We start from the raw sequence: 9,257 nt of genomic DNA on the forward strand, positions 1-9,257 counted from the left end.
ACTAACTCTAGAAGCATCAACCCAAGAACTCGGACCCAGCTAAGCCATGGAACAGCTAAGCCATGGAAATACTGCTGACTGATGGACTCATTCAGTTTTGGTACCAATACCACCTGGAACCTGTCACCTGTAAGTCCTGCTGTGCTGTGGGAAGAGAAAGGGACTTGGAGCCACACAGACCGGCCACTTACTAGTCATGTCCTGTTAGGTGTCTCATGTGAATATATGAGTATCTCATAAGGTTGTCTTAAAGATTCTATGATGTAGTGAATCTACTGCTGCTAATAGATGCCTGACATCCAGCGGTGGCTTCATTTACGGTAGCATTAGTATTAACAGAACTTGCATAAACATAAGGAAGGCATTTCAGCACATAGGGTGATCCCACAGCAAATGAGAGCGATCTCAGGACTGAGCTTGCTGTCACTGGAGGTATTTAAGCAGAGGCTTGAAAACCACTTGATACAGTGAATTCAAACCCCTCCTCTGGGTATTGGACTAGGTGGCTTTCAGGGTCCAATCTGATTCAGAGAATTAGTGATTCTAGATCCTTATCCATTTCTTAACTCCTTAAACTATTTTTCAAATTCATGTTCATAATTTATCTGTTTTCAAAAATTTAACAAGTAACAGTTTTAGTGATAATCATTGCATTTCTATATTTATAGATAACTGGCACATATGGAGGTGGAATAGCACAATTTGATATTTTCTCATGTGCCAGATTTTTTTTTAATAAATATAGAAAACCCTTATAGTTATGAAAAACTATTTGTTAAAATTAAACATATATGCAACTGGGCATCTGTTCTGATATATCCGATCTCTTGAGAACTGGTTTTCCTGTTGCCGTTGGATGGAACCCAGTATTAGCCCAGAGTTTAAGGGCTTTAAGGCTCAGAGTACTCAAATAAAAACGGAGAAAACGTTACTAATTCCTGCACGTAATGCACTCCTATTTACTCTGGTTAAAATTTAACTTTGAATCTTTAAAAATTAAAAATTATCCCCTCCCTGCAAAAAGCTATAGTAGGATTCTTTTTCCTTTTCTCAATGATAAGAGTTTCATGTGGACTGCGTGGTACATTGGAAAGATTGGATTTTAGAGCCAACTAGATTTGGGTATAAATTCTGGCTCTCTTTCTACTTGTGTGATCCTGGGCAAGTTATTTAACATCTTTGAGTCTTCTTTTCCCACCAGGAAAAGGCATAGAGTAATACCTATGTTTAGGTAATTTATAAGGGGGAAATAACATCAATAGAATGCTTTGCTTGCAGTAGACATTTAAAAATCTTGATTTCCTCTTTGATATGTGTGAGCCTGTGCATTTTGGAAATGACGATGGGGATTTTATTGACAATGGCAATAGTTATTAAAGTCATATCTACCAATTATTGAGCGCTTCCTATGTGCTGGGTACTAGATTTAACATTTAAAATACATCTCTTTTAATCCTACCAACAATTCCATGGGATATATGGCAGCAAGACCATTTTACAAGAGAGGAAACTGACTATTAAAGAAGTTAACTTCTTGAAGGTCCTAAAAGTTGTCAGTGGCAGAACTGGATTTCAGACCCAGGGCAGGCTGATTCCAGAGCCTGATTTTAAACTTACTCTATAAGGCTTAGCTAATATTCTAGAAGATTCTTTAAAAGAACTAAAGCAACGGTGTTTTATACTGAGCATAGATGATGCTCTCCTTTTCATTTCACTCAGGTGAGAGCTTTTTCTTTTGCATGGTTAAATTTTCATGATCTGCCATCTTTTTGTAATCACAACTCCCATAGATTTTGATAGGTAAGCATTGGACCCAGGACTCCTTGCTGTTGCTATGGGTTTTAGTCTCCTATTAGGTCTGTTTCTGCCACTTTTATGTCTTGCTTATGGTAGAGAACAAAAAATATGTATTTACTGTCCTCAGGTTATTCATACGCAGGGTGAAATATTCCAGGCAATATGATCTAGACAAAATTATCGATTAGTGAGTTTTATCTTTTGTCTCCCTTCACTTGGGGGGATTTCACTGTGGGTCTGTTGCACCCTCTGCCTCCATCAATTGTTAAGTCCAGCTGCTTACATTCCCCTCGGAGTGCCCATGGGGAGGGAGCCTCACCCATGGTGGCCTCGGCAGAGTGACTGGTCCTTACTGCCCGGTGACCACCTGCAACCCCAGAGAGCTTCCAGAGATGCTGCGAACACCGGTTCTTTTGGGTTAGAAGGACACAACTCTTAGTTTTCACTGAATGTCAATGTCTAATTTGTCAGCTTCCAATTTAGGCTGATTTTTGAGAATTCAAAGCTCCTTTCAGACAAATTAGGTTAAGCTGCTCGCGGTGAGGGAGCTGCTTGACCTTGAGTAATTTTCTCTTTCTTTTTCGAAGGAGAGTTGACAAAGGGGCTGACAGATGAGAGTTAACACGTTCTGGAGAAGCCAGAGAGAGCTTATGAGCATAAATATACAGATCAAGGAGCAAGTAAATATGTCAGAGACAGGTGGCATCATCTCCGAAACAGAAACAACACACCTTTTTGATGATTATTTCTAGTGCCAAACGAATTTCATGGTATGTATTTTAAGTGGTTTTCTGTATTCAACTTCTTGATATTTAACAGATTCTAAACAAGTTATACATAGGTAATATAAAAAAAAAACATGAAGAGACTCAAGAATGTCAAGGGTCTGATATCTTATTTAAAATACAGTTGTACCTCTTTTATTTTTTAGTTAGATCAGTGTTTTTCCTATATCCATAACAAAGATGCTGCTCTTAGGTTCAATGAACTCTTGTCTCTAATGTCACACAGAAGGTCCCTAAAGAAAATCACGTGGTGTTTTGATCCCAAATTGTAGACCACCTGGAGGAGAATAGGGAGACTCAGCTCAAAAGGGATATATGATGGTCAGGAGGGCTTGTTAAAGCAGGTGTCTGGGCCCCACCAGAATCAGATATGGTAAGTTTGGGGTGGGGCCTGAGAGTTTGCATTTCTAATAAGTTACCAGGTGATGCTGACACATCCTGCTTTAAGAAACACTGATCTAGTGTAGGGCTGTCTAATGGATTTATAATGTGAACCATGTATGGAATTTTAAACCTTCCAGAATCCTCATTAAAAAGTTAAAAGGAACAGGTGAAATTAATTATAGCAATGTATCTTATTTAACGTAACATATCCAAAATATTATCATTTCAACATAGTCAATATAAAAGTGATTAATGAGATAGTTTGCATTCTTATTTTGGTATTAAGTCCTGAAGATCTGGTGTGTATTTTACGCTTACAGCACCTCGGATTTCAGACCAGCCACGTTCCAAGTGCTTAGGCGTCACATGTGGCCACTGGCTATTGTATTAGAAATTGAACAGTGACTATTCCCATAAATTACATTGCAAATAAAGAGCTTAGAGAGATCAAAAGTGATTCTTTTTTTAAAGCTCTTGCTGTACATCAGAAGCACATGGGAGAACTTTTCAAATCTACTAATGCCTTAGGTCCAGTTCCAGAAAAAAATCTCATTTAGTTGGTCTGGGGTTGGGGGTAGGCACCAGTATTTGAAAAAATCTCCCCCAAGTGACTCTAATGTGCAACCTGGGTAAGAATCACTGGGGCCAATGGAAACACAACTGAATTTAGGATTCACCTGTACACCTGTGATCCACCTCCATGTTTCCTTGGTGATCTGGTCTAAATGAGTGTGTCCCCCCAGAATTCACATGTCGAAACCCACAAAGCTGATGGTATTAGGAGGCGGGGCCTTTGGAGGGTGTTCAGGTCATGAGGGCAGAGCCCCACGAATGAGATTCGTGTTCTCGTGAAAGGTATGGCCCAGAGCTTCCTAGCCCCTTCTGTCACAGGAGGACCCAGCAAGGAGGCAGTCTGCAGCCCAGAGAACCTTCACCAGAATGCGACCGTGCCGGTGCCAGACTCTTGGACCTCCAGCCTCCAAAATTGGATGAAATAAATTCCTGTCGGTTACAAGCCCCCCAGTTTTTGTTTTTTTGTTATAGCAGCCCAAGTGGACTAAGACACCTGGCAAAGGGAAAAAGAAAAGAATACTAATACTAATAGGGCATCTACAACTGTGAAGCAGACACTTCCAAGAAGATTATTTAATCCTTATAACCCTGTGAGCGGATCTCACTGCTGTTTCGCAGAATAGTCGAAAGGCAGGAAGGTCAAGTTGGTCCACCAGCTTCAGTGGTACTGAATCAACAGTAGGTACTAAGTTGCATGTGAAGCAACTAATTCCAAGACCCCCTCTTTCTACTGTATTATCTTGTCTGAGCTGTCTTACTTAACTCTAAGTCAAATGTCCCTTCCACTAAAACTGGGCACGAGCTCCCTTACTCACCTGTTGGACTGAATACAATTTCCTCACTTTAAAAGAAAAACAAACACAATTTTTTAAAGATAAATTTATTTATCTATTTATTTATTTATTTTTGGCTGCGTTGGGTCTTCGTTGCTGCGCCCAGGCTTTCTTTAGTTGTGGCGAGCGGGGTCTACTCTTCTTGTGGTGCGCGGGCTTCTCATTTGCGGTGGCTTCTCTTGTTGCGGAGCACGGGCTCTAGGCGCACGGGCTCAGTAGTTGTGGCTCGTGGGCTCTAGAGCGCAGGCTCAGTAGTTGTGGCACACAGGCTTAATTGCTCCGTGGCATGTGGGATCTTCCTGGACCAGGGCTCGAACCCGTGTACCCTGCATTGGCAGGCGGATTCTTAACCACCAGGGAAGCCCAACAAACACAAATTTCATTAGTAATAAGAAAATGTAGTCAGTGGCTCCTTTCCATGGAGAATCTAGGTACTTTTCCAAATGTTTGGAGGTTGGTAAAAGCAAGATGATTAAAACAGGCTGTTTCCTCTTACTTTTCTGTTTTAAAGGGAACTTCTTCTGGGTCATCATTTATATTTGATTCTCCGAGTTGAAAGAAATGTCCGTGTGATGTCTGAGACACTTTTCTAGCCTTGACTTAGGTATTTAAATTTCCCTTTCTTAGAACTTGCAAGTTGTATGGTTTGCAGGAACACAGGACCATTGGCAGCAGGGTGTGTGCTATGGATTCTGGTATCCTGGTGGAGGGAGGCCCTGCAGGTCATCATTCTGTGCAGCTCTGGCGGTCAGGGTCAAGGGCAGAGGGCTATTGACTCACTGGGAACTACTGTTCCACATTCTCGCATATTTTTATTATGAGTTCTCCTGGATTTGTTTATCTAAAGGTCTTTTGTGATTTTCTCTTTTATGGAATTTAGGATATTTAATGTGTGATTTGAATCTCAGAACTGAAGTGACTTAAACCCTTATCTATTTCAACTTATTCTCTTCCGCCCACTAGTTTTTAAGTCTAGATTATGTCTGTTTGATGGTAAGAATTATAATTACATTCCAATATTTCACTTATAGTGTTTTCCTGGCCCACTTTTCATGTAATTCAAAATGATTAAACAAAATAAAACAGGAATTTGGGTCTCTCATTGATTTCAATTGTCCTCAATTTCTCCTTTAACATTAATAGTGTAAGTAGATCTACCTAATTAAACCAATTATATGTTATTCTTGCCATTTAGGCCAAGAGTGTGACCTTGGAATCCCACTGCTGAGAACCTTAGCCCTGAAATACTTTCTTGCAAACTTCTATTTTTGAATGCCTGGCTCTAAAAAAAAAAAAAAAAAAAAATCCAATAATAACCCTGTTTAAATCCATGTCACACGTTTCTGAAATCTGGTGACTACTGGTTCAAATAAAGGCATTTAACCCATCTTTTATTAACTTACTAACACGTGGATTTCGTTATGGATCTGAGGACCGGACAGGCAGGTAGGGATTTTGAAAGATACTAGTATGGAGGTTTGGCCAATTTATACTAGATTCAAGTCAACAAAAAAAGAGGAAACTCCAGATTGTAGGCAATCTTATCCACAAGTAGAAAATAAGGTTGGATGGTTAGGTCTGGTTGAATTAGGTGAACTCAGACAATTAGGCAAAATAGTTTTCTTTCCAAATTTTGTTCTTGATAAGAAAGGGCATTGCACGTTTTCTCATCAGGTGTTACCGAAATGCGTCTGAGTCATGTGCTGCGGGCTGCCTGGTGGTTGTAGTCAGAGAGGGCACTTTGGCTGCCCTCAGCTTAACTTAGTCCCACTCCAAAGTTACTCCAGATAACAGATGAAAACAGTATACTTGCTCTCTGAGTCCCCTGCGTCCCTTCTGGTCAGACTAGATTTCCCTCCTATACAACAGGATGTTAAACATGACTTGTCCTGAAATCTGTCTGTTTCACTCAGCTGAGGCCTCCCAGGCAGAGGACCACATGAAAGCTGTCAAGTGTCTCCCTCACTGAAGCTGTGTGCACGAGCACCTCCTGCGCACAAGGAGGCTGTGAGTCCAGGCTGTCATCATCAGCCATCCACCTTCAGTCTTTCCAAAGAGGTGTGGTCTTGAGGACCGCTTAGGGACAGTGGTCAGTGTGTGGTACATTCTCTACCACCCCCAGCAGTGGGAGGACATTCACGAAGCCAACCGAAGGAGGGAGCTTCAAGAAAAGCCAGCAGCCAGTTTGCCGCGTCTTCCGGAGTTTGGGGAACACAGACACTCTGGAAAGGTGCACGCTGGCTGGAGCTGGCAGAGAAAGAGAGGCCTGAGTTCCCAGCAAGGGGCATACCCTCCCAGGGCAGGGCGAGGGGGCTTGTCTTCCAGGCCAGGCAAGGGCCTGACAGACGGAGCCAATCTGGAGTTGACTTAGAGGGGTTTTGCCCAGGAAGGCCACCGGAAGGGCCGATTTGACCCCAAGGAGGGATGGACATTTCATTCAGGGTCAGGAAAGAGTAAGCCCAGGCTAGTTGTTTGAAAGGAATGTAATAGAAAATACAAAGTTTGTGTCTGTTATCATCCTACAGAGTGGTGCTTCAATAAAATGGTTATAAAAATGCAATTTCAAGTCATTCCCGAGTAAAGAGACAATAAAAGTGAAGGCATGGTTAATTTTGTAGCTCCCTGGCTTTATCTAAATCAACTGTCCCTAAGGAGTTTTGCAGCTGTCCCACTAATTGTATTGTACTAGAAAGATTTGTCCGCAGCGGCATGAGAGATAGGTCAGGGGAGCTAGACAAGAGAATCCCTGCTTCTCTCGGCCTTTCCCTTTACGTCTCCCACCATCAGACATCCTTGCGTGGAGCTCTCATAATAAGCCCCTGCCTACTCTATTGTTGCACTTACAAAAATTATTCTTAATTATCTGACTATGACTTACCTCCTGAATTAGACCCTCAGCATGAAAATGTCAGGGACTCATATTCCGATTTGCATTCACAGCACCTAGGACAGCTCCTGGCTCACGTTTGTGTTCTAGGAATGCTTGTTGTGAGAATGAATGAGCCTCAGTTCTGCCTTTGAAGGTTGGGACCTCCTTTGACAATTTACTTTATTTGGGCTGCAGTTTTCTCAGTTGTAGAAGGATTGGTTTCAATTTGTAAGTTTCTTTCAAACCACAAATCTTCAATGCAGTAAATGTAAGAAAAGAAGAATCAGATAACAGAAAGAATTAAAGATGATGTCAGTGGTTGTCAGCTTGAAAGAATATGGGAAGAAAGTGGTACCAACAGACTGAACTAATTTCAGAACTAAGTTCAGAATGATAATTGGGACACTGGGAAGAACTTTTTGGAAACGTTTATCTGAGATAAAGGGACCATATCTAGTTAAAGACCAGCATTTATATCAGGTTTAAGTTGGAAATTTGGGGATTCTCCTTATATAAGTGATAGAAGGTTGATAATCAAGTTGATTTAAGGTAGCCAGGACAGAGTTGAGGTAGACTGAGTGTTGGTAGTTAGAAAAGGGAAGAATCCTTCTAAAAGAATAGGGCTATCAAAGGTGGGAGGAGAGTCAGGGAAGCACTGTCCCATAGAAACCTAAGGAGAAAAATAACTCAAGGAATCTTTTCTGCAAAAGCCAAACATTTTTGGTACTTACAGTTCAAGGTAAGAAAATGAAGCTTGGTTTGAATGGTTCTACAAACTTCTCACCAATCCTCAGGGATCAGTGTGACCTCTTTCACCACCACTGTCCCACAAAGACCTGTCAACATGGTATTTTTACTGTGATGTTACGTACCCACAGGACAGAAAGTACCCAACTGAATTGGAAAAGAAGTAAATGATGTTTTCACATTTGCAATTCTTGGGACAAAAGACATGCTAATTATTTCAGCTAGATTTTTCATGGATTATTCTTGGAGCAGGAAAACAGGAGATAAAGGGGTTAATAAACTCTTGTCCGCACCCGAAGACACATTTGTTCTTCCTCCAAACATCTGTAGGATGTCACGTTGTCAGGCAGACGGAACTAAGTCTAGTTCTTTCAGAACAAACAAAAATCATTTTCTTCAGCAGTTACCATTTGGATAGGACCCTGGCATATGACCAGGGATTCAGTGATGCAACTTCAAGAGGGCAAGTGAGGGAGTAGGATGACCAAAATCTTTTGAAGGAAAACTAGTACGGGGAAGAAAACTGATAAGATAACCTAAAAATGCATTTATTTGATATTATAGAATTTGTTCCTTTTTTTCTTTTCTGACTCGGGGGTCAATATACCTCTAGATGATGTCCACTAACTTTGAAAGATTCAATAGAAATGCCGATGGGAGAATACTCCCCAATATTTTTTTCCTTATCTTCATAAAGGGACAAAGTATATCCATGGAACCTCAAGGCAGAGGGAGAAAAAGATGTCTATATCATAAAAGGCTCTTTTGTATATATTATGAGATATCAAGAAATCCAAGAACAGTTTGAAAATTGCTCAGAACGTTGGGTGTGAGAAAGCTGTACCGTATCAAAGAAAGCATCCAAAGGACACATTTTCAAAAGGAAAAATTGCCAGCAAAGAGCACTGTGGACCATCAACGTGAAAACAGGGGCTGATACAATCACAGTGAAAGGAACAAATGCTAAGCGTCTCCCTTCAGCTCAGCTGGCCTATTATACCTCTGAACACCCAGGCTGACCATGCTTCCCCCTCCCTCCTTCCCTCCCATTTCAGAAGTGTCAGAGGGGAGACGCAGCGCCAGCACAAAATCCTTCCACGGCTCTCTCGTTAGCTAACTGCGGTGTTTTGCTCCGCGGTTACATGTCTGCACAGGCTGTCACTGTGTCAGTCAGAATTACCACCTGTTTGCTCGCTGCCATCGGGCCCCATCACCTCTGCAGCATTAAGCAGCCAGCGGCAGGAAGCCGTGTCGATTGCCCGGGAGCGG

General features: G+C 41.6%; 1 long non-coding RNA gene across 1 annotated transcript; it reads left to right on the forward strand.

Annotated features, from left to right (window-relative positions):
* Positions 1-2,405: 2,405 nt before the first annotated feature.
* On the forward strand, positions 2,406-4,360 carry LOC125960678 (uncharacterized). Its single transcript, XR_007470598.1, has 3 exons — positions 2,406-2,567; positions 3,287-3,367; positions 3,858-4,360. It is a non-coding gene; the product is annotated as an uncharacterized LOC125960678 (long non-coding RNA).
* Positions 4,361-9,257: the final 4,897 nt, after the last annotated feature.

The sequence above is a fragment of the Orcinus orca genome, chromosome 12, assembly GCF_937001465.1.
Source record: "Orcinus orca chromosome 12, mOrcOrc1.1, whole genome shotgun sequence".
Lineage (NCBI taxonomy): Eukaryota > Metazoa > Chordata > Mammalia > Artiodactyla > Delphinidae > Orcinus > Orcinus orca.